Source organism: Tasmannia lanceolata, unplaced genomic scaffold (genome assembly GCF_043159265.1).
Source record: "Tasmannia lanceolata isolate RefF3 unplaced genomic scaffold, GAP_Taslan_0.1 ptg000003l, whole genome shotgun sequence".
NCBI lineage: Eukaryota > Viridiplantae > Streptophyta > Magnoliopsida > Canellales > Winteraceae > Tasmannia > Tasmannia lanceolata.
Genome location: NW_027518680.1, coordinates 31691392 through 31714301, shown reverse-complemented (window position 1 = coordinate 31714301; position 22910 = coordinate 31691392). Strand labels below are relative to the sequence as shown.

The following is a 22910-nucleotide window of genomic DNA, read 5'->3' as shown; positions in this document are numbered from 1 at the left end:
CCACTAGTACACTCATCCGCTATAGCCTGTACGTCACTGAATCTAAACAAACCCCCGCTATAATTTGACCGCAAATGAAATGTCAGAACGAATTCCGTTTATCGAATCAAACGACACTATCACCCCGCCATAATAAAGACCGGACGTCTTTGAATTCACCATCCGGAAGAAAATAAAAAGATCCGTACCGAAACGTAGGAGGCGACGCACTAAACGTGCGTTTCAGTTCGCATCGATGTTCCAGAACCGAAAGATTGTTCGAAAAAAGTGGTAGATAGCCGAAAAAAGTGACAGGGGTGCAACACGAGGACTTCCCAGGAGGTCACCCATCCTAGTACTACTCTCGCCCAAGCACGCTTAACTTCGGAGTTCTAATGGGATCCAGTGCATTTGTGCTGGTATGATCGCACCCAGCATGCCTCTCCATTGTCAAAGTAATAAAGAGTTTCCACTCGCATTGTCGTACGAAGTCCGTTTAAATGAAAGTGCGAAAAAATCCTGCTAGATGACACCGGATGGACGATCCGAGCATGTCGGAAAGCCGGATGACCGCCAGGGCTGTCATCGCGCGATTAATCTTCCTGAGTACCCCCGAATCAATATAAGAATCGCCACGATCTGACGGGCGGATCAAAAGTTATCGTCGGAACGATATTTGTGCACCAAGGGTAGCTCACGGCCAGTAAACACCTTCCGACCGGATTCATGACTTTCATCCACTAGTACACTCATCCGCTATAGCTTGTACGTCACTGAATCTAAACAAACCCCCGCTATAATTTGACCGCAAATGAAATGTCAGAACGAATTCCGTTTATCGAATCAAACGACACTATCACCCCGCCATAATAAAGACCGGACGTATTTGAATTCACTATCCGGCAGAAAATAAAAAGATCCCAACCGAAACGTAGGAGGCGTCGCACTAAACGTGCGTTTCAGTTCGCATCGATGTTCCAGAACCGAAAGATTGTTCGAAAAAAGTGGTAGATAGCCGAAAAAAGTGACAGGGGTGCAACACGAGGACTTCCCAGGAGGTCACCCATCCTAGTACTACTCTCGCCCAAGCACGCTTAACTTCGGAGTTCTGATGGGATCCAGTGCATTTGTGCTGGTATGATCGCACCCAGCATGCCTCTCCATTGTCAAAGTAATAAAGAGTTTCCACTCGCATTGTCGTACGAAGTCCGTTTAAATGAAAGTGCGAAAAAATCCTGCTAGATGATACGGATGGACGATCCGAGCATGTCGGAAAGCCGGATGACCGCCAGGGCTGTCATCGCGCGATTAATCTTCCCGAGTACCCCCGAATCAATATAAGAATCGCCACGATCTGACGGGCGGATCAAAAGTTATCGTCGAAACGATATTTGTGCACCAAGGGTAGCTCACGGCCAGTAAACACCTTCCGACCGGATTCATAACTCGCATCCACTAGTACACTCATCCGCTATAGCCTGTACGTCACTGAATCTAAACAAACCCCCGCTATAATTTGACCGCAAATGAAATGTCAGAACGAATTCCGTTTATCGAATCAAACGACATTATCACCCCGCCATAATAAAGACCGGACGTCTTTGAATTCACCATCCGGAAGAAAATAAAAAGATCCGTACCGAAACGTAGGAGGCGACGCACTAAACGTGCGTTTCAGTTCGCATCGATGTTCCAGAACCGAAAGATTGTTCGAAAAAAGTGGTAGATAGCCGAAAAAAGTGACAGGGGTGCAACACGAGGACTTCCCAGGAGGTCACCCATCCTAGTACTACTCTCGCCCAAGCACGCTTAACTTCGGAGTTCTGATGGGATCCAGTGCATTTGTGCTGGTATGATCGCACCCAGCATGCCTCTCCATTGTCAAAGTAATAAAGAGTTTCCACTCGCATTGTCGTACGAAGTCCGTTTAAATCAAAGTGCGAAAAAATCCTGCTAGATGACACCGGATGGACGATCTGAGCATGTCGGAAAGCCGGATGACCGCCAAGGCTGTCATCGCGCGATTAATCTTCCCGAGTACCCCCGAATCAATATAAGAATCGCCACGATCTGACGGGCGGATCAAAAGTTATCGTCGGAACGATATTTGTGCACCATGGGTAGCTCACGGCCAGTAAACACCTTCCGACCGGATTCATGACTTTCATCCACTAGTACACTCATCCGCTATAGCTTGTACGTCACTGAATCTAAACAAACCCCCGCTATAATTTGACCGCAAATGAAATGTCAGAACGAATTCCGTTTATCGAATCAAACGACACTATCACCCCGCCATAATAAAGACCGGACGTATTTGAATTCACTATCCGGCAGAAAATAAAAAGACCCCAACCGAAACGTAGGAGGCGTCGCACTAAACGTGCGTTTCAGTTCGCATCGATGTTCCAGAACCGAAAGATTGTTCGAAAAAAGTGGTAGATAGCCGAAAAAAGTGACAGGGGTGCAACACGAAGACTTCCCAGGAGGTCACCCATCCTAGTACTACTCTCGCCCAAGCACGCTTAACTTCGGAGTTCTGATGGGATCCAGTGCATTTGTGCTGGTATGATCGCACCCAGCATGCCTCTCCATTGTAAAAGTAATAAAGAGTTTCCACTCGCATTGTCGTACGAAGTCCGTTTAAATGAAAGTGCGAAAAAATCCTGCTAGATGACACCGGATGGACGATCCGAGCATGTCGGAAAGCCGGATGACTGCCAGGGCTGTCATCGCGCGATTAATCTTCCCGAGTACCCCCGAATCAATATAAGAATCGCCACGATCTGACGGGCGGATCAAAAGTTATCGTCGGAACGATATTTGTGCACCAAGGGTAGCTCACGGCCAGTAAACACCTTCCGACCGGATTAATGACTTTCATCCACTAGTACACTCATCCGCTATAGCTTGTACGTCACTGAATCTAAACAAACCCCCGCTATAATTTGACCGCAAATGAAATGTCAGAACGAATTCCGTTTATCGAATCAAACGACACTATCACCCCGCCATAATAAAGACCGGACGTATTTGAATTCACTATCCGGCAGAAAATAAAAAGATCACAACCGAAACGTAGGAGGCGTCGCACTAAACGTGCGTTTCAGTTCGCATCGATGTTCCAGAACCGAAAGATTGTTCGAAAAAAGTGGTAGATAGCCGAAAAAAGTGACAGGGGTGCAACACGAGGACTTCCCAGGAGGTCACCCATCCTAGCACTACTCTCGCCCAAGCACGCTTAACTTCGGAGTTCTGATGGGATCCAGTGCATTTGTGCTGGTATGATCGCACCCAGCATGCCTCTCCATTGTCAAAGTAATAAAGAGTTTCCACTCGCATTGTCGTACGAAGTCCGTTTAAATGAAAGTGCGAAAAAATCCTGCTAGATGACACCGGATGGACGATCCGAGCATGTCGGAAAGCCGGATGACCGCTAGGGCGCTAGGGCTGTCATCGCGCGATGAACCTTCCCGAGTACCCCCGAATCAATATAAGAATCGCCACGATCTGACGGGCGGATCAAAAGTTATCGTCGGAACGATATTTGTGCACCAAGGGTAGCTCACGGCCAGTAAACACCTTCCGACCGGATTCATGACTCGCATCCACTAGTACACTCATCCGCTATAGCCTGTACGTCACTGAATCTGAACAAACCCCCGCTATAATTTGACCGCAAATGAAATGTCAGAACAAATTCCGTTTATCGAATCAAACGACACTATCACCCCGCCATAATAAAGACCGGACGTCTTTGAATTCACCATCCGGAAGAAAATAAAAAGATCCGAACCGAAACGTAGGAGGCGACGCACTAAACGTGCGTTTCAGTTCGCATCGATGTTCCAGAACCGAAAGATTGTTCGAAAAAAGTGGTAGATAGCCGAAAAAAGTGACAGGGGTGCAACACGAGGACTTCCCAGGAGGTCACCCATCCTAGTACTACTCTCGCCCAAGCACGCTTAACTTCAGAGTTCTGATGGGATCCAGTGCATTTGTGCTGGTATGATCGCACCCAGCATGCCTCTCCATTGTCAAAGTAATAAAGAGTTTCCACTCGCATTGTCGTACGAAGTCCGTTTAAATGAAAGTGCGAAAAAATCCTGCTAGATGACACCGGATGGACGATCCGAGCATGTCGGAAAGCCGGATGACCGCCAAGGCTGTCATCGCGCGATTAATCTTCCCGAGTACCCCCGAATCAATATAAGAATCGCCACGATCTGACGGGCGGATCAAAAGTTATCGTCGGAACGATATTTGTGCACCAAGGGTAGCTCACGGCCAGTAAACACCTTCCGACCGGATTCATGACTTTCATCCACTAGTACACTCATCCGCTATAGCTTGTACGTCACTGAATCTAAACAAACCCCCGCTATAATTTGACCGCAAATGAAATGTCAGAACGAATTCCGTTTATCGAATCAAACGACACTATCACCCCGCCATAATAAAGACCGGACGTATTTGAATTCACTATCCGGCAGAAAATAAAAAGATCCCAACCGAAACGTAGGAGGCGTCGCACTAAACGTGCGTTTCAGTTCGCATCGATGTTCCAGAACCGAAAGATTGTTCGAAAAAAGTGGTAGATAGCCGAAAAAAGTGACAGGGGTGCAACACGAGGACTTCCCAGGAGGTCACCCATCCTAGTACTACTCTCGCCCAAGCACGCTTAACTTCGGAGTTCTGATGGGATCCAGTGCATTTGTGCTGGTATGATCGCACCCAGCATGCCTCTCCATTGTCAAAGTAATAAAGAGTTTCCACTCGCATTGTCGTACGAAGTCCGTTTAAATGAAAGTGCAAAAAAATCCTGCTAGATGACACCGGATGGACGATCCGAGCATGTCGGAAAGCCGGATGACCGCCAGGGCTGTCATCGCGCGATTAATCTTCTCGAGTACCCCCGAATCAATATAAGAATCGCCACGATCTGACGGGCGGATCAAAAGTTATCGTCGAAACGATATTTGTGCACCAAGGGTAGCTCACGGCCAGTAAACACCTTCCGACCGGATTCATGACTCGCATCCACTAGTACACTCATCCGCTATAGCCTGTACGTCACTGAATCTAAACAAACCCCCGCTATAATTTGACCGCAAATGAAATGTCAGAACGAATTCCGTTTATCGAATCAAACGACACTATCACCCCGCCATAATAAAGACCGGACGTCTTTGAATTCACCATCCGGAAGAAAATAAAAAGATCCGTACCGAAACGTAGGAGGCGACGCACTAAACGTGCGTTTCAGTTCGCATCGATGTTCCAGAACCGAAAGATTGTTCGAAAAAAGTGGTAGATAGCCGAAAAAAGTGACAGGGGTGCAACACGAGGACTTCCCAGGAGGTCACCCATCCTAGTACTACTCTCGCCCAAGCACGCTTAACTTCGGAGTTCTGATGGGATCCAGTGCATTTGTGCTGGTATGATCGCACCCAGCATGCCTCTCCATTGTCAAAGTAATAAAGAGTTTCCACTCGCATTGTCGTACGAAGTCCGTTTAAATGAAAGTGCGAAAAAATCCTGCTAGATGACACCGGATGGACGATCCGAGCATGTCGGAAAGCCGGATGACCGCCAGGGCTGTCATCGCGCGATTAATCTTCCTGAGTACCCCCGAATCAATATAAGAATCGCTACGATCTGACGGGCGGATCAAAAGTTATCGTGGGAACGATATTTGTGCACCAAGGGTAGCTCACGGCCAGTAAACACCTTCCGACCGGATTCATGACTCGCATCCACTAGTACACTCATCCGCTATAGCTTGTACGTCACTGAATCTGAACAAACCCCCGCTATAATTTGACCGCAAATGAAATGTCAGAACGAATTCCGTTTATCGAATCAAACGACACTATCACCCCGCCATAATAAAGACCGGACGTATTTGAATTCACTATCCGGAAGAAAATAAAATGATCCCAACCGAAACGTAGGAGGCGTCGCACTAAACGTGCGTTTCAGTTCGCATCGATGTTCCAGAACCGAAAGATTGTTCGAAAAAAGTGGTAGATAGCCGAAAAAAGTGACAGGGGTGCAACACGAGGACTTCCCAGGAGGTCACCCATCCTAGTACTACTCTCGCCCAAGCACGCTTAACTTCGGAGTTCTGATGGGATCCAGTGCATTTGTGCTGGTATGATCGCACCCAGCATGCCTCTCCATTGTAAAAGTAATAAAGAGTTTCCACTCGCATTGTCGTACGAAGTCCGTTTAAATGAAAGTGCGAAAAAATCCTGCTAGATGACACCGGATGGACGATCCGAGCATGTCGGAAAGCCGGATGACTGCCAGGGCTGTCATCGCGCGATTAATCTTCCCGAGTACCCCCGAATCAATATAAGAATTGCCACGATCTGACGGGCGGATCAAAAGTTATCGTCGGAACGATATTTGTGCACCAAGGGTAGCTCACGGCCAGTAAACACCTTCCGACCGGATTCATGACTTTCATCCACTAGTACACTCATCCGCTATAGCTTGTACGTCACTGAATCTAAACAAACCCCCGCTATAATTTGACCGCAAATGAAATGTCAGAACGAATTCCGTTTATCGAATCAAACGACACTATCACCCCGCCATAATAAAGACCGGACGTATTTGAATTCACTATCCGGCAGAAAATAAAAAGATCACAACCGAAACGTAGGAGGCGTCGCACTAAACGTGCGTTTCAGTTCGCATCGATGTTCCAGAACCGAAAGATTGTTCGAAAAAAGTGGTAGATAGCCGAAAAAAGTGACAGGGGTGCAACACGAGGACTTCCCAGGAGGTCACCCATCCTAGCACTACTCTCGCCCAAGCACGCTTAACTTCAGAGTTCTGATGGGATCCAGTGCATTTGTGCTGGTATGATCGCACCCAGCATGCCTCTCCATTGTCAAAGTAATAAAGAGTTTCCACTCGCATTGTCGTACGAAGTCCGTTTAAATGAAAGTGCGAAAAAATCCTGCTAGATGACACCGGATGGACGATCCGAGCATGTCGGAAAGCCGGATGACCGCTAGGGCGCTAGGGCTGTCATCGCGCGATGAACCTTCCCGAGTACCCCCGAATCAATATAAGAATCGCCACGATCTGACGGGCGGATCAAAAGTTATCGTCGGAACGATATTTGTGCACCAAGGGTAGCTCACGGCCAGTAAACACCTTCCGACCGGATTCATGACTCGCATCCACTAGTACACTCATCCGCTATAGCCTGTACGTCACTGAATCTGAACAAACCCCCGCTATAATTTGACCGCAAATGAAATGTCAGAACAAATTCCGTTTATCGAATCAAACGACACTATCACCCCGCCATAATAAAGACCGGACGTCTTTGAATTCACCATCCGGAAGAAAATAAAAAGATCCGAACCGAAACGTAGGAGGCGACGCACTAAACGTGCGTTTCAGTTCGCATCGATGTTCCAGAACCGAAAGATTGTTCGAAAAAAGTGGTAGATAGCCGAAAAAAGTGACAGGGGTGCAACACGAGGACTTCCCAGGAGGTCACCCATCCTAGTACTACTCTCGCCCAAGCACGCTTAACTTCAGAGTTCTGATGGGATCCAGTGCATTTGTGCTGGTATGATCGCACCCAGCATGCCTCTCCATTGTCAAAGTAATAAAGAGTTTCCACTCGCATTGTCGTACGAAGTCCGTTTAAATGAAAGTGCGAAAAAATCCTGCTAGATGACACCGGATGGACGATCCGAGCATGTCGGAAAGCCGGATGACCGCCAAGGCTGTCATCGCGCGATTAAACTTCCCGAGTACCCCCGAATCAATATAAGAATCGCCACGATCTGACGGGCGGATCAAAAGTTATCGTCGGAACGATATTTGTGCACCAAGGGTAGCTCACGGCCAGTAAACACCTTCCGACCGGATTCATGACTTTCATCCACTAGTACACTCATCCGCTATAGCTTGTACGTCACTGAATCTAAACAAACCCCCGCTATAATTTGACCGCAAATGAAATGTCAGAACGAATTCCGTTTATCGAATCAAACGACACTATCACCCCGCCATAATAAAGACCGGACGTATTTGAATTCACTATCCGGCAGAAAATAAAAAGATCCCAACCGAAACGTAGGAGGCGTCGCACTAAACGTGCGTTTCAGTTCGCATCGATGTTCCAGAACCGAAAGATTGTTCGAAAAAAGTGGTAGATAGCCGAAAAAAGTGACAGGGGTGCAACACGAGGACTTCCCAGGAGGTCACCCATCCTAGTACTACTCTCGCCCAAGCACGCTTAACTTCGGAGTTCTGATGGGATCCAGTGCATTTGTGCTGGTATGATCGCACCCAGCATGCCTCTCCATTGTCAAAGTAATAAAGAGTTTCCACTCGCATTGTCGTACGAAGTCCGTTTAAATGAAAGTGCAAAAAAATCCTGCTAGATGACACCGGATGGACGATCCGAGCATGTCGGAAAGCCGGATGACCGCCAGGGCTGTCATCGCGCGATTAATCTTCTCGAGTACCCCCGAATCAATATAAGAATCGCCACAATCTGACGGGCGGATCAAAAGTTATCGTCGAAACGATATTTGTGCACCAAGGGTAGCTCACGGCCAGTAAACACCTTCCGACCGGATTCATGACTCGCATCCACTAGTACACTCATCCGCTATAGCCTGTACGTCACTGAATCTAAACAAACCCCCGCTATAATTTGACCGCAAATGAAATGTCAGAACGAATTCCGTTTATCGAATCAAACGACACTATCACCCCGCCATAATAAAGACCGGACGTCTTTGAATTCACCATCCGGAAGAAAATAAAAAGATCCGTACCGAAACGTAGGAGGCGACGCACTAAACGTGCGTTTCAGTTCGCATCGATGTTCCAGAACCGAAAGATTGTTCGAAAAAAGTGGTAGATAGCCGAAAAAAGTGACAGGGGTGCAACACGAGGACTTCCCAGGAGGTCACCCATCCTAGTACTACTCTCGCCCAAGCACGCTTAACTTCGGAGTTCTGATGGGATCCAGTGCATTTGTGCTGGTATGATCGCACCCAGCATGCCTCTCCATTGTCAAAGTAATAAAGAGTTTCCACTCGCATTGTCGTACGAAGTCCGTTTAAATGAAAGTGCGAAAAAATCCTGCTAGATGACACCGGATGGACGATCCGAGCATGTCGGAAAGCCGGATGACCGCCAGGGCTGTCATCGCGCGATTAATCTTCCTGAGTACCCCCGAATCAATATAAGAATCGCCACGATCTGACGGGCGGATCAAAAGTTATCGTCGGAACGATATTTGTGCACCAAGGGTAGCTCACGGCCAGTAAACACCTTCCGACCGGATTCATGACTTTCATCCACTAGTACACTCATCCGCTATAGCTTGTACGTCACTGAATCTAAACAAACCCCCGCTATAATTTGACCGCAAATGAAATGTCAGAACGAATTCCGTTTATCGAATCAAACGACACTATCACCCCGCCATAATAAAGACCGGACGTATTTGAATTCACTATCCGGCAGAAAATAAAAAGATCCCAACCGAAACGTAGGAGGCGTCGCACTAAACGTGCGTTTCAGTTCGCATCGATGTTCTAGAACCGAAAGATTGTTCGAAAAAAGTGGTAGATAGCCGAAAAAAGTGACAGGGGTGCAACACGAGGACTTCCCAGGAGGTCACCCATCCTAGTACTACTCTCGCCCAAGCACGCTTAACTTCGGAGTTCTGATGGGATCCAGTGCATTTGTGCTGGTATGATCGCACCCAGCATGCCTCTCCATTGTCAAAGTAATAAAGAGTTTCCACTCGCATTGTCGTACGAAGTCCGTTTAAATGAAAGTGCGAAAAAATCCTGCTAGATGATACGGATGGACGATCCGAGCATGTCGGAAAGCCGGATGACCGCCAGGGCTGTCATCGCGCGATTAATCTTCCCGAGTACCCCCGAATCAATATAAGAATCGCCACGATCTGACGGGCGGATCAAAAGTTATCGTCGAAACGATATTTGTGCACCAAGGGTAGCTCACGGCCAGTAAACACCTTCCGACCGGATTCATAACTCGCATCCACTAGTACACTCATCCGCTATAGCCTGTACGTCACTGAATCTAAACAAACCCCCGCTATAATTTGACCGCAAATGAAATGTCAGAACGAATTCCGTTTATCGAATCAAACGACATTATCACCCCGCCATAATAAAGACCGGACGTCTTTGAATTCACCATCCGGAAGAAAATAAAAAGATCCGTACCGAAACGTAGGAGGCGACGCACTAAACGTGCGTTTCAGTTCGCATCGATGTTCCAGAACCGAAAGATTGTTCGAAAAAAGTGGTAGATAGCCGAAAAAAGTGACAGGGGTGCAACACGAGGACTTCCCAGGAGGTCACCCATCCTAGTACTACTCTCGCCCAAGCATGCTTAACTTCGGAGTTCTGATGGGATCCAGTGCATTTGTGCTGGTATGATCGCACCCAGCATGCCTCTCCATTGTCAAAGTAATAAAGAGTTTCCACTCGCATTGTCGTACGAAGTCCGTTTAAATCAAAGTGCGAAAAAATCCTGCTAGATGACACCGGATGGACGATCTGAGCATGTCGGAAAGCCGGATGACCGCCAAGGCTGTCATCGCGCGATTAATCTTCCCGAGTACCCCCGAATCAATATAAGAATCGCCACGATCTGACGGGCGGATCAAAAGTTATCGTCGGAACGATATTTGTGCACCATGGGTAGCTCACGGCCAGTAAACACCTTCCGACCGGATTCATGACTTTCATCCACTAGTACACTCATCCGCTATAGCTTGTACGTCACTGAATCTAAACAAACCCCCGCTATAATTTGACCGCAAATGAAATGTCAGAACGAATTCCGTTTATCGAATCAAACGACACTATCACCCCGCCATAATAAAGACCGGACGTATTTGAATTCACTATCCGGCAGAAAATAAAAAGACCCCAACCGAAACGTAGGAGGCGTCGCACTAAACGTGCGTTTCAGTTCGCATCGATGTTCCAGAACCGAAAGATTGTTCGAAAAAAGTGGTAGATAGCCGAAAAAAGTGACAGGGGTGCAACACGAGGACTTCCCAGGAGGTCACCCATCCTAGTACTACTCTCGCCCAAGCACGCTTAACTTCGGAGTTCTGATGGGATCCAGTGCATTTGTGCTGGTATGATCGCACCCAGCATGCCTCTCCATTGTAAAAGTAATAAAGAGTTTCCACTCGCATTGTCGTACGAAGTCCGTTTAAATGAAAGTGCGAAAAAATCCTGCTAGATGACACCGGATGGACGATCCGAGCATGTCGGAAAGCCGGATGACTGCCAGGGCTGTCATCGCGCGATTAATCTTCCCGAGTACCCCCGAATCAATATAAGAATCGCCACGATCTGACGGGCGGATCAAAAGTTATCGTCGGAACGATATTTGTGCACCAAGGGTAGCTCACGGCCAGTAAACACCTTCCGACCGGATTCATGACTTTCATCCACTAGTACACTCATCCGCTATAGCTTGTACGTCACTGAATCTAAACAAACCCCCGCTATAATTTGACCGCAAATGAAATGTCAGAACGAATTCCGTTTATCGAATCAAACGACACTATCACCCCGCCATAATAAAGACCGGACGTATTTGAATTCACTATCCGGCAGAAAATAAAAAGATCACAACCGAAACGTAGGAGGCGTCGCACTAAACGTGCGTTTCAGTTCGCATCGATGTTCCAGAACCGAAAGATTGTTCGAAAAAAGTGGTAGATAGCCGAAAAAAGTGACAGGGGTGCAACACGAGGACTTCCCAGGAGGTCACCCATCCTAGCACTACTCTCGCCCAAGCACGCTTAACTTCGGAGTTCTGATGGGATCCAGTGCATTTGTGCTGGTATGATCGCACCCAGCATGCCTCTCCATTGTCAAAGTAATAAAGAGTTTCCACTCGCATTGTCGTACGAAGTCCGTTTAAATGAAAGTGCGAAAAAATCCTGCTAGATGACACCGGATGGACGATCCGAGCATGTCGGAAAGCCGGATGACCGCTAGGGCGCTAGGGCTGTCATCGCGCGATGAACCTTCCCGAGTACCCCCGAATCAATATAAGAATCGCCACGATCTGACGGGCGGATCAAAAGTTATCGTCGGAACGATATTTGTGCACCAAGGGTAGCTCACGGCCAGTAAACACCTTCCGACCGGATTCATGACTCGCATCCACTAGTACACTCATCCGCTATAGCCTGTACGTCACTGAATCTGAACAAACCCCCGCTATAATTTGACCGCAAATGAAATGTCAGAACAAATTCCGTTTATCGAATCAAACGACACTATCACCCCGCCATAATAAAGACCGGACGTCTTTGAATTCACCATCCGGAAGAAAATAAAAAGATCCGAACCGAAACGTAGGAGGCGACGCACTAAACGTGCGTTTCAGTTCGCATCGATGTTCCAGAACCGAAAGATTGTTCGAAAAAAGTGGTAGATAGCCGAAAAAAGTGACAGGGGTGCAACACGAGGACTTCCCAGGAGGTCACCCATCCTAGTACTACTCTCGCCCAAGCACGCTTAACTTCAGAGTTCTGATGGGATCCAGTGCATTTGTGCTGGTATGATCGCACCCAGCATGCCTCTCCATTGTCAAAGTAATAAAGAGTTTCCACTCGCATTGTCGTACGAAGTCCGTTTAAATGAAAGTGCGAAAAAATCCTGCTAGATGACACCGGATGGACGATCCGAGCATGTCGGAAAGCCGGATGACCGCCAAGGCTGTCATCGCGCGATTAATCTTCCCGAGTACCCCCGAATCAATATAAGAATCGCCACGATCTGACGGGCGGATCAAAAGTTATCGTCGGAACGATATTTGTGCACCAAGGGTAGCTCACGGCCAGTAAACACCTTCCGACCGGATTCATGACTTTCATCCACTAGTACACTCATCCGCTATAGCTTGTACGTCACTGAATCTAAACAAACCCCCGCTATAATTTGACCGCAAATGAAATGTCAGAACGAATTCCGTTTATCGAATCAAACGACACTATCACCCCGCCATAATAAAGACCGGACGTATTTGAATTCACTATCCGGCAGAAAATAAAAAGATCCCAACCGAAACGTAGGAGGCGTCGCACTAAACGTGCGTTTCAGTTCGCATCGATGTTCCAGAACCGAAAGATTGTTCGAAAAAAGTGGTAGATAGCCGAAAAAAGTGACAGGGGTGCAACACGAGGACTTCCCAGGAGGTCACCCATCCTAGTACTACTCTCGCCCAAGCACGCTTAACTTCGGAGTTCTGATGGGATCCAGTGCATTTGTGCTGGTATGATCGCACCCAGCATGCCTCTCCATTGTCAAAGTAATAAAGAGTTTCCACTCGCATTGTCGTACGAAGTCCGTTTAAATGAAAGTGCAAAAAAATCCTGCTAGATGACACCGGATGGACGATCCGAGCATGTCGGAAAGCCGGATGACCGCCAGGGCTGTCATCGCGCGATTAATCTTCTCGAGTACCCCCGAATCAATATAAGAATCGCCACGATCTGACGGGCGGATCAAAAGTTATCGTCGAAACGATATTTGTGCACCAAGGGTAGCTCACGCCCAGTAAACACCTTCCGACCGGATTCATGACTCGCATCCACTAGTACACTCATCCGCTATAGCCTGTACGTCACTGAATCTAAACAAACCCCCGCTATAATTTGACCGCAAATGAAATGTCAGAACGAATTCCGTTTATCGAATCAAACGACACTATCACCCCGCCATAATAAAGACCGGACGTCTTTGAATTCACCATCCGGAAGAAAATAAAAAGATCCGTACCGAAACGTAGGAGGCGACGCACTAAACGTGCGTTTCAGTTCGCATCGATGTTCCAGAACCGAAAGATTGTTCGAAAAAAGTGGTAGATAGCCGAAAAAAGTGACAGGGGTGCAACACGAGGACTTCCCAGGAGGTCACCCATCCTAGTACTACTCTCGCCCAAGCACGCTTAACTTCGGAGTTCTGATGGGATCCAGTGCATTTGTGCTGGTATGATCGCACCCAGCATGCCTCTCCATTGTCAAAGTAATAAAGAGTTTCCACTCGCATTGTCGTACGAAGTCCGTTTAAATGAAAGTGCGAAAAAATCCTGCTAGATGACACCGGATGGACGATCCGAGCATGTCGGAAAGCCGGATGACCGCCAGGGCTGTCATCGCGCGATTAATCTTCCTGAGTACCCCCGAATCAATATAAGAATCGCTACGATCTGACGGGCGGATCAAAAGTTATCGTGGGAACGATATTTGTGCACCAAGGGTAGCTCACGGCCAGTAAACACCTTCCGACCGGATTCATGACTCGCATCCACTAGTACACTCATCCGCTATAGCTTGTACGTCACTGAATCTGAACAAACCCCCGCTATAATTTGACCGCAAATGAAATGTCAGAACGAATTCCGTTTATCGAATCAAACGACACTATCACCCCGCCATAATAAAGACCGGACGTATTTGAATTCACTATCCGGAAGAAAATAAAATGATCCCAACCGAAACGTAGGAGGCGTCGCACTAAACGTGCGTTTCAGTTCGCATCGATGTTCCAGAACCGAAAGATTGTTCGAAAAAAGTGGTAGATAGCCGAAAAAAGTGACAGGGGTGCAACACGAGGACTTCCCAGGAGGTCACCCATCCTAGTACTACTCTCGCCCAAGCACGCTTAACTTCGGAGTTCTGATGGGATCCAGTGCATTTGTGCTGGTATGATCGCACCCAGCATGCCTCTCCATTGTCAAAGTAATAAAGAGTTTCCACTCGCATTGTCGTACGAAGTCCGTTTAAATGAAAGTGCGAAAAAATCCTGCTAGATGACACCGGATGGACGATCCGAGCATGTCGGAAAGCCGGATGACCGCCAGGGCTGTCATCGCGCGATTAATCTTCCTGAGTACCCCCGAATCAATATAAGAATCGCTACGATCTGACGGGCGGATCAAAAGTTATCGTGGGAACGATATTTGTGCACCAAGGGTAGCTCACGGCCAGTAAACACCTTCCGACCGGATTCATGACTCGCATCCACTAGTACACTCATCCGCTATAGCTTGTACGTCACTGAATCTGAACAAACCCCCGCTATAATTTGACCGCAAATGAAATGTCAGAACGAATTCCGTTTATCGAATCAAACGACACTATCACCCCGCCATAATAAAGACCGGACGTATTTGAATTCACTATCCGGAAGAAAATAAAATGATCCCAACCGAAACGTAGGAGGCGTCGCACTAAACGTGCGTTTCAGTTCGCATCGATGTTCCAGAACCGAAAGATTGTTCGAAAAAAGTGGTAGATAGCCGAAAAAAGTGACAGGGGTGCAACACGAGGACTTCCCAGGAGGTCACCCATCCTAGTACTACTCTCGCCCAAGCACGCTTAACTTCGGAGTTCTGATGGGATCCAGTGCATTTGTGCTGGTATGATCGCACCCAGCATGCCTCTCCATTGTAAAAGTAATAAAGAGTTTCCACTCGCATTGTCGTACGAAGTCCGTTTAAATGAAAGTGCGAAAAAATCCTGCTAGATGACACCGGATGGACGATCCGAGCATGTCGGAAAGCCGGATGACTGCCAGGGCTGTCATCGCGCGATTAATCTTCCCGAGTACCCCCGAATCAATATAAGAATCGCCACGATCTGACGGGCGGATCAAAAGTTATCGTCGGAACGATATTTGTGCACCAAGGGTAGCTCACGGCCAGTAAACACCTTCCGACCGGATTCATGACTTTCATCCACTAGTACACTCATCCGCTATAGCTTGTACGTCACTGAATCTAAACAAACCCCCGCTATAATTTGACCGCAAATGAAATGTCAGAACGAATTCCGTTTATCGAATCAAACGACACTATCACCCCGCCATAATAAAGACCGGACGTATTTGAATTCACTATCCGGCAGAAAATAAAAAGATCCCAACCGAAACGTAGGAGGCGTCGCACTAAACGTGCGTTTCAGTTCGCATCGATGTTCCAGAACCGAAAGATTGTTCGAAAAAAGTGGTAGATAGCCGAAAAAAGTGACAGGGGTGCAACACGAGGACTTCCCAGGAGGTCACCCATCCTAGTACTACTCTCGCCCAAGCACGCTTAACTTCGGAGTTCTGATGGGATCCAGTGCATTTGTGCTGGTATGATCGCACCCAGCATGCCTCTCCATTGTCAAAGTAATAAAGAGTTTCCACTCGCATTGTCGTACGAAGTCCGTTTAAATGAAAGTGCAAAAAAATCCTGCTAGATGACACCGGATGGACGATCCGAGCATGTCGGAAAGCCGGATGACCGCCAGGGCTGTCATCGCGCGATTAATCTTCTCGAGTACCCCCGAATCAATATAAGAATCGCCACGATCTGACGGGCGGATCAAAAGTTATCGTCGAAACGATATTTGTGCACCAAGGGTAGCTCACGCCCAGTAAACACCTTCCGACCGGATTCATGACTCGCATCCACTAGTACACTCATCCGCTATAGCCTGTACGTCACTGAATCTAAACAAACCCCCGCTATAATTTGACCGCAAATGAAATGTCAGAACGAATTCCGTTTATCGAATCAAACGACACTATCACCCCGCCATAATAAAGACCGGACGTCTTTGAATTCACCATCCGGAAGAAAATAAAAAGATCCGTACCGAAACGTAGGAGGCGACGCACTAAACGTGCGTTTCAGTTCGCATCGATGTTCCAGAACCGAAAGATTGTTCGAAAAAAGTGGTAGATAGCCGAAAAAAGTGACAGGGGTGCAACACGAGGACTTCCCAGGAGGTCACCCATCCTAGTACTACTCTCGCCCAAGCACGCTTAACTTCGGAGTTCTGATGGGATCCAGTGCATTTGTGCTGGTATGATCGCACCCAGCATGCCTCTCCATTGTCAAAGTAATAAAGAGTTTCCACTCGCATTGTCGTACGAAGTCCGTTTAAATGAAAGTGCGAAAAAATCCTGCTAGATGACACCGGATGGACGATCCGAGCATGTCGGAAAGCCGGATGACCGCCAGGGCTGTCATCGCGCGATTAATCTTCCTGAGTACCCCCGAATCAATATAAGAATCGCTACGATCTGACGGGCGGATCAAAAGTTATCGTGGGAACGATATTTGTGCACCAAGGGTAGCTCACGGCCAGTAAACACCTTCCGACCGGATTCATGACTCGCATCCACTAGTACACTCATCCGCTATAGCTTGTACGTCACTGAATCTGAACAAACCCCCGCTATAATTTGACCGCAAATGAAATGTCAGAACGAATTCCGTTTATCGAATCAAACGACACTATCACCCCGCCATAATAAAGACCGGACGTATTTGAATTCACTATCCGGAAGAAAATAAAATGATCCCAACCGAAACGTAGGAGGCGTCGCACTAAACGTGCGTTTCAGTTCGCATCGATGTTCCAGAACCGAAAGATTGTTCGAAAAAAGTGGTAGATAGCCGAAAAAAGTGACAGGGGTGCAACACGAGGACTTCCCAGGAGGTCACCCATCCTAGTACTACTCTCGCCCAAGCACGCTTAACTTCGGAGTTCTGATGGGATCCAGTGCATTTGTGCTGGTATGATCGCACCCAGCATGCCTCTCCATTGTCAAAGTAATAAAGAGTTTCCACTCGCATTGTCGTACGAAGTCCGTTTAAATGAAAGTGCGAAAAAATCCTGCTAGATGACACCGGATGGACGATCCGAGCATGTCGGAAAGCCGGATGACCGCCAGGGCTGTCATCGCGCGATTAATCTTCCTGAGTACCCCCGAATCAATATAAGAATCGCTACGATCTGACGGGCGGATCAAAAGTTATCGTGGGAACGATATTTGTGCACCAAGGGTAGCTCACGGCCAGTAAACACCTTCCGACCGGATTCATGACTCGCATCCACTAGTACACTCATCCGCTATAGCTTGTACGTCACTGAATCTGAACAAACCCCCGCTATAATTTGACCGCAAATGAAATGTCAGAACGAATTCCGTTTATCGAATCAAACGACACTATCACCCCGCCATAATAAAGACCGGACGTATTTGAATTCACTATCCGGAAGAAAATAAAATGATCCCAACCGAAACGTAGGAGGCGTCGCACTAAACGTGCGTTTCAGTTCGCATCGATGTTCCAGAACCGAAAGATTGTTCGAAAAAAGTGGTAGATAGCCGAAAAAAGTGACAGGGGTGCAACACGAGGACTTCCCAGGAGGTCACCCATCCTAGTACTACTCTCGCCCAAGCACGCTTAACTTCGGAGTTCTGATGGGATCCAGTGCATTTGTGCTGGTATGATCGCACCCAGCATGCCTCTCCATTGTAAAAGTAATAAAGAGTTTCCACTCGCATTGTCGTACGAAGTCCGTTTAAATGAAAGTGCGAAAAAATCCTGCTAGATGACACCGGATGGACGATCCGAGCATGTCGGAAAGCCGGATGACTGCCAGGGCTGTCATCGCGCGATTAATCTTCCCGAGTACCCCCGAATCAATATAAGAATCGCCACGATCTGACGGGCGGATCAAAAGTTATCGTCGGAACGATATTTGTGCACCAAGGGTAGCTCACGGCCAGTAAACACCTTCCGACCGGATTCATGACTTTCATCCACTAGTACACTCATCCGCTATAGCTTGTACGTCACTGAATCTAAACAAACCCCCGCTATAATTTGACCGCAAATGAAATGTCAGAACGAATTCCGTTTATCGAATCAAACGACACTATCACCCCGCCATAATAAAGACCGGACGTATTTGAATTCACTATCCGGCAGAAAATAAAAAGATCACAACCGAAACGTAGGAGGCGTCGCACTAAACGTGCGTTTCAGTTCGCATCGATGTTCCAGAACCGAAAGATTGTTCGAAAAAAGTGGTAGATAGCCGAAAAAAGTGACAGGGGTGCAACACGAGGACTTCCCAGGAGGTCACCCATCCTAGCACTACTCTCGCCCAAGCACGCTTAACTTCGGAGTTCTGATGGGATCCAGTGCATTTGTGCTGGTATGATCGCACCCAGCATGCCTCTCCATTGTCAAAGTAATAAAGAGTTTCCACTCGCATTGTCGTACGAAGTCCGTTTAAATGAAAGTGCGAAAAAATCCTGCTAGATGACACCGGATGGACGATCCGAGCATGTCGGAAAGCCGGATGACCGCTAGGGCGCTAGGGCTGTCATCGCGCGATGAACCTTCCCGAGTACCCCCGAATCAATATAAGAATCGCCACGATCTGACGGGCGGATCAAAAGTTATCGTCGGAACGATATTTGTGCACCAAGGGTAGCTCACGGCCAGTAAACACCTTCCGACCGGATTCATGACTCGCATCCACTAGTACACTCATCCTCTATAGCCTGTACGTCACTGAATCTGAACAAACCCCCGCTATAATTTGACCGCAAATGAAATGTCAGAACAAATTCCGTTTATCGAATCAAACGACACTATCACCCCGCCATAATAAAGACCGGACGTCTTTGAATTCACCATCCGGAAGAAAATAAAAAGATCCGAACCGAAACGTAGGAGGCGACGCACTAAACGTGCGTTTCAGTTCGCATCGATGTTCCAGAACCGAAAGATTGTTCGAAAAAAGTGGTAGATAGCCGAAAAAAGTGACAGGGGTGCAACACGAGGACTTCCCAGGAGGTCACCCATCCTAGTACTACTCTCGCCCAAGCACGCTTAACTTCAGAGTTCTGATGGGATCCAGTGCATTTGTGCTGGTATGATCGCACCCAGCATGCCTCTCCATTGTCAAAGTAATAAAGAGTTTCCACTCGCATTGTCGTACGAAGTCCGTTTAAATGAAAGTGCGAAAAAATCCTGCTAGATGACACCGGATGGACGATCCGAGCATGTCGGAAAGCCGGATGACCGCCAAGGCTGTCATCGCGCGATTAATCTTCCCGAGTACCCCCGAATCAATATAAGAATCGCCACGATCTGACGGGCGGATCAAAAGTTATCGTCGGAACGATATTTGTGCACCAAGGGTAGCTCACGGCCAGTAAACACCTTCCGACCGGATTCATGACTTTCATCCACTAGTACACTCATCCGCTATAGCTTGTACGTCACTGAATCTAAACAAACCCCCGCTATAATTTGACCGCAAATGAAATGTCAGAACGAATTCCGTTTATCGAATCAAACGACACTATCACCCCGCCATAATAAAGACCGGACGTATTTGAATTCACTATCCGGCAGAAAATAAAAAGATCCCAACCGAAACGTAGGAGGCGTCGCACTAAACGTGCGTTTCAGTTCGCATCGATGTTCCAGAACCGAAAGATTGTTCGAAAAAAGTGGTAGATAGCCGAAAAAAGTGACAGGGGTGCAACACGAGGACTTCCCAGGAGGTCACCCATCCTAGTACTACTCTCGCCCAAGCACGCTTAACTTCGGAGTTCTGATGGGATCCAGTGCATTTGTGCTGGTATGATCGCACCCAGCATGCCTCTCCATTGTCAAAGTAATAAAGAGTTTCCACTCGCATTGTCGTACGAAGTCCGTTTAAATGAAAGTGCAAAAAAATCCTGCTAGATGACACCGGATGGACGATCCGAGCATGTCGGAAAGCCGGATGACCGCCAGGGCTGTCATCGCGCGATTAATCTTCTCGAGTACCCCCGAATCAATATAAGAATCGCCACGATCTGACGGGCGGATCAAAAGTTATCGTCGAAACGATATTTGTGCACCAAGGGTAGCTCACGGCCAGTAAACACCTTCCGACCGGATTCATGACTCGCATCCACTAGTACACTCATCCGCTATAGCCTGTACGTCACTGAATCTAAACAAACCCCCGCTATAATTTGACCGCAAATGAAATGTCAGAACGAATTCCGTTTATCGAATCAAACGACACTATCACCCCGCCATAATAAAGACCGGACGTCTTTGAATTCACCATCCGGAAGAAAATAAAAAGATCCGTACCGAAACGTAGGAGGCGACGCACTAAACGTGCGTTTCAGTTCGCATCGATGTTCCAGAACCGAAAGATTGTTCGAAAAAAGTGGTAGATAGCCGAAAAAAGTGACAGGGGTGCAACACGAGGACTTCCCAGGAGGTCACCCATCCTAGTACTACTCTCGCCCAAGCACGCTTAACTTCGGAGTTCTGATGGGATCCAGTGCATTTGTGCTGGTATGATCGCACCCAGCATGCCTCTCCATTGTCAAAGTAATAAAGAGTTTCCACTCGCATTGTCGTACGAAGTCCGTTTAAATGAAAGTGCGAAAAAATCCTGCTAGATGACACCGGATGGACGATCCGAGCATGTCGGAAAGCCGGATGACCGCCAGGGCTGTCATCGCGCGATTAATCTTCCTGAGTACCCCCGAATCAATATAAGAATCGCTACGATCTGACGGGCGGATCAAAAGTTATCGTGGGAACGATATTTGTGCACCAAGGGTAGCTCACGGCCAGTAAACACCTTCCGACCGGATTCATGACTCGCATCCACTAGTACACTCATCCGCTATAGCTTGTACGTCACTGAATCTGAACAAACCCCCGCTATAATTTGACCGCAAATGAAATGTCAGAACGAATTCCGTTTATCGAATCAAACGACACTATCACCCCGCCATAATAAAGACCGGACGTATTTGAATTCACTATCCGGAAGAAAATAAAATGATCCCAACCGAAACGTAGGAGGCGTCGCACTAAACGTGCGTTTCAGTTCGCATCGATGTTCCAGAACCGAAAGATTGTTCGAAAAAAGTGGTAGATAGCCGAAAAAAGTGACAGGGGTGCAACACGAGGACTTCCCAGGAGGTCACCCATCCTAGTACTACTCTCGCCCAAGCACGCTTAACTTCGGAGTTCTGATGGGATCCAGTGCATTTGTGCTGGTATGATCGCACCCAGCATGCCTCTCCATTGTCAAAGTAATAAAGAGTTTCCACTCGCATTGTCGTACGAAGTCCGTTTAAATGAAAGTGCGAAAAAATCCTGCTAGATGACACCGGATGGACGATCCGAGCATGTCGGAAAGCCGGATGACCGCTAGGGCGCTAGGGCTGTCATCGCGCGATGAACCTTCCCGAGTACCCCCGAATCAATATAAGAATCGCCACGATCTGACGGGCGGATCAAAAGTTATCGTCGGAACGATATTTGTGCACCAAGGGTAGCTCACGGCCAGTAAACACCTTCCGACCGGATTCATGACTCGCATCCACTAGTACACTCATCCGCTATAGCCTGTACGTCACTGAATCTGAACAAACCCCCGCTATAATTTGACCGCAAATGAAATGTCAGAACAAATTCCGTTTATCGAATCAAACGACACTATCACCCCGCCATAATAAAGACCGGACGTCTTTGAATTCACCATCCGGAAGAAAATAAAAAGATCCGAACCGAAACGTAGGAGGCGACGCACTAAACGTGCGTTTCAGTTCGCATCGATGTTCCAGAACCGAAAGATTGTTCGAAAAAAGTGGTAGATAGCCGAAAAAAGTGACAGGGGTGCAACACGAGGACTTCCCAGGAGGTCACCCATCCTAGTACTACTCTCGCCCAAGCACGCTTAACTTCAGAGTTCTGATGGGATCCAGTGCATTTGTGCTGGTATGATCGCACCCAGCATGCCTCTCCATTGTCAAAGTAATAAAGAGTTTCCACTCGCATTGTCGTACGAAGTCCGTTTAAATGAAAGTGCGAAAAAATCCTGCTAGATGACACCGGATGGACGATCCGAGCATGTCGGAAAGCCGGATGACCGCCAAGGCTGTCATCGCGCGATTAATCTTCCCGAGTACCCCCGAATCAATATAAGAATCGCCACGATCTGACGGGCGGATCAAAAGTTATCGTCGGAACGATATTTGTGCACCAAGGGTAGCTCA

The 22910-nt window shown here is 47.7% G+C and overlaps 32 non-coding genes across 32 annotated transcripts; all 32 read right to left on the bottom strand.

Moving 5' to 3' along the window:
- Positions 1–293: 293 nt before the first annotated feature.
- On the bottom strand, positions 294–412 carry LOC143873094 (5S ribosomal RNA). The gene has a single exon (XR_013247816.1). It is a non-coding gene; the product is annotated as a 5S ribosomal RNA (ribosomal RNA).
- A 597-nt stretch (positions 413–1009) lies between these two features.
- On the bottom strand, positions 1010–1128 carry LOC143872564 (5S ribosomal RNA). The gene has a single exon (XR_013247306.1). It is a non-coding gene; the product is annotated as a 5S ribosomal RNA (ribosomal RNA).
- A 596-nt stretch (positions 1129–1724) lies between these two features.
- LOC143872563 (5S ribosomal RNA) lies at positions 1725–1843 on the bottom strand. The gene has a single exon (XR_013247305.1). It is a non-coding gene; the product is annotated as a 5S ribosomal RNA (ribosomal RNA).
- Positions 1844–2440: 597 nt separating this feature from the next.
- LOC143873447 (5S ribosomal RNA) lies at positions 2441–2559 on the bottom strand. Its single transcript, XR_013248156.1, has one exon. It is a non-coding gene; the product is annotated as a 5S ribosomal RNA (ribosomal RNA).
- A 597-nt stretch (positions 2560–3156) lies between these two features.
- Positions 3157–3275, bottom strand: LOC143873979 (5S ribosomal RNA). The gene has a single exon (XR_013248671.1). It is a non-coding gene; the product is annotated as a 5S ribosomal RNA (ribosomal RNA).
- Positions 3276–3880: 605 nt separating this feature from the next.
- LOC143873415 (5S ribosomal RNA) lies at positions 3881–3999 on the bottom strand. The gene has a single exon (XR_013248124.1). It is a non-coding gene; the product is annotated as a 5S ribosomal RNA (ribosomal RNA).
- A 597-nt stretch (positions 4000–4596) lies between these two features.
- Positions 4597–4715, bottom strand: LOC143872562 (5S ribosomal RNA). Its single transcript, XR_013247304.1, has one exon. It is a non-coding gene; the product is annotated as a 5S ribosomal RNA (ribosomal RNA).
- Positions 4716–5312: 597 nt separating this feature from the next.
- Positions 5313–5431, bottom strand: LOC143872560 (5S ribosomal RNA). Its single transcript, XR_013247302.1, has one exon. It is a non-coding gene; the product is annotated as a 5S ribosomal RNA (ribosomal RNA).
- Positions 5432–6028: 597 nt separating this feature from the next.
- LOC143872559 (5S ribosomal RNA) lies at positions 6029–6147 on the bottom strand. The gene has a single exon (XR_013247301.1). It is a non-coding gene; the product is annotated as a 5S ribosomal RNA (ribosomal RNA).
- Positions 6148–6744: 597 nt separating this feature from the next.
- Positions 6745–6863, bottom strand: LOC143874602 (5S ribosomal RNA). The gene has a single exon (XR_013249277.1). It is a non-coding gene; the product is annotated as a 5S ribosomal RNA (ribosomal RNA).
- A 605-nt stretch (positions 6864–7468) lies between these two features.
- Positions 7469–7587, bottom strand: LOC143873413 (5S ribosomal RNA). Its single transcript, XR_013248122.1, has one exon. It is a non-coding gene; the product is annotated as a 5S ribosomal RNA (ribosomal RNA).
- A 597-nt stretch (positions 7588–8184) lies between these two features.
- LOC143872558 (5S ribosomal RNA) lies at positions 8185–8303 on the bottom strand. Its single transcript, XR_013247300.1, has one exon. It is a non-coding gene; the product is annotated as a 5S ribosomal RNA (ribosomal RNA).
- Positions 8304–8900: 597 nt separating this feature from the next.
- Positions 8901–9019, bottom strand: LOC143872557 (5S ribosomal RNA). The gene has a single exon (XR_013247299.1). It is a non-coding gene; the product is annotated as a 5S ribosomal RNA (ribosomal RNA).
- Positions 9020–9616: 597 nt separating this feature from the next.
- Positions 9617–9735, bottom strand: LOC143872556 (5S ribosomal RNA). Its single transcript, XR_013247298.1, has one exon. It is a non-coding gene; the product is annotated as a 5S ribosomal RNA (ribosomal RNA).
- A 596-nt stretch (positions 9736–10331) lies between these two features.
- On the bottom strand, positions 10332–10450 carry LOC143873702 (5S ribosomal RNA). The gene has a single exon (XR_013248405.1). It is a non-coding gene; the product is annotated as a 5S ribosomal RNA (ribosomal RNA).
- Positions 10451–11047: 597 nt separating this feature from the next.
- Positions 11048–11166, bottom strand: LOC143872555 (5S ribosomal RNA). The gene has a single exon (XR_013247297.1). It is a non-coding gene; the product is annotated as a 5S ribosomal RNA (ribosomal RNA).
- A 597-nt stretch (positions 11167–11763) lies between these two features.
- Positions 11764–11882, bottom strand: LOC143873978 (5S ribosomal RNA). The gene has a single exon (XR_013248670.1). It is a non-coding gene; the product is annotated as a 5S ribosomal RNA (ribosomal RNA).
- Positions 11883–12487: 605 nt separating this feature from the next.
- Positions 12488–12606, bottom strand: LOC143873412 (5S ribosomal RNA). Its single transcript, XR_013248121.1, has one exon. It is a non-coding gene; the product is annotated as a 5S ribosomal RNA (ribosomal RNA).
- Positions 12607–13203: 597 nt separating this feature from the next.
- On the bottom strand, positions 13204–13322 carry LOC143872554 (5S ribosomal RNA). The gene has a single exon (XR_013247296.1). It is a non-coding gene; the product is annotated as a 5S ribosomal RNA (ribosomal RNA).
- Positions 13323–13919: 597 nt separating this feature from the next.
- On the bottom strand, positions 13920–14038 carry LOC143872553 (5S ribosomal RNA). Its single transcript, XR_013247295.1, has one exon. It is a non-coding gene; the product is annotated as a 5S ribosomal RNA (ribosomal RNA).
- A 597-nt stretch (positions 14039–14635) lies between these two features.
- Positions 14636–14754, bottom strand: LOC143872552 (5S ribosomal RNA). The gene has a single exon (XR_013247294.1). It is a non-coding gene; the product is annotated as a 5S ribosomal RNA (ribosomal RNA).
- Positions 14755–15351: 597 nt separating this feature from the next.
- On the bottom strand, positions 15352–15470 carry LOC143872551 (5S ribosomal RNA). Its single transcript, XR_013247293.1, has one exon. It is a non-coding gene; the product is annotated as a 5S ribosomal RNA (ribosomal RNA).
- Positions 15471–16067: 597 nt separating this feature from the next.
- On the bottom strand, positions 16068–16186 carry LOC143872549 (5S ribosomal RNA). The gene has a single exon (XR_013247291.1). It is a non-coding gene; the product is annotated as a 5S ribosomal RNA (ribosomal RNA).
- A 597-nt stretch (positions 16187–16783) lies between these two features.
- Positions 16784–16902, bottom strand: LOC143872548 (5S ribosomal RNA). Its single transcript, XR_013247290.1, has one exon. It is a non-coding gene; the product is annotated as a 5S ribosomal RNA (ribosomal RNA).
- Positions 16903–17499: 597 nt separating this feature from the next.
- LOC143872547 (5S ribosomal RNA) lies at positions 17500–17618 on the bottom strand. The gene has a single exon (XR_013247289.1). It is a non-coding gene; the product is annotated as a 5S ribosomal RNA (ribosomal RNA).
- Positions 17619–18215: 597 nt separating this feature from the next.
- On the bottom strand, positions 18216–18334 carry LOC143872546 (5S ribosomal RNA). The gene has a single exon (XR_013247288.1). It is a non-coding gene; the product is annotated as a 5S ribosomal RNA (ribosomal RNA).
- A 597-nt stretch (positions 18335–18931) lies between these two features.
- Positions 18932–19050, bottom strand: LOC143873977 (5S ribosomal RNA). The gene has a single exon (XR_013248669.1). It is a non-coding gene; the product is annotated as a 5S ribosomal RNA (ribosomal RNA).
- Positions 19051–19655: 605 nt separating this feature from the next.
- Positions 19656–19774, bottom strand: LOC143873410 (5S ribosomal RNA). Its single transcript, XR_013248120.1, has one exon. It is a non-coding gene; the product is annotated as a 5S ribosomal RNA (ribosomal RNA).
- A 597-nt stretch (positions 19775–20371) lies between these two features.
- LOC143872545 (5S ribosomal RNA) lies at positions 20372–20490 on the bottom strand. Its single transcript, XR_013247287.1, has one exon. It is a non-coding gene; the product is annotated as a 5S ribosomal RNA (ribosomal RNA).
- A 597-nt stretch (positions 20491–21087) lies between these two features.
- Positions 21088–21206, bottom strand: LOC143872544 (5S ribosomal RNA). The gene has a single exon (XR_013247286.1). It is a non-coding gene; the product is annotated as a 5S ribosomal RNA (ribosomal RNA).
- Positions 21207–21803: 597 nt separating this feature from the next.
- Positions 21804–21922, bottom strand: LOC143872543 (5S ribosomal RNA). The gene has a single exon (XR_013247285.1). It is a non-coding gene; the product is annotated as a 5S ribosomal RNA (ribosomal RNA).
- Positions 21923–22527: 605 nt separating this feature from the next.
- Positions 22528–22646, bottom strand: LOC143873409 (5S ribosomal RNA). Its single transcript, XR_013248119.1, has one exon. It is a non-coding gene; the product is annotated as a 5S ribosomal RNA (ribosomal RNA).
- Positions 22647–22910: the final 264 nt, after the last annotated feature.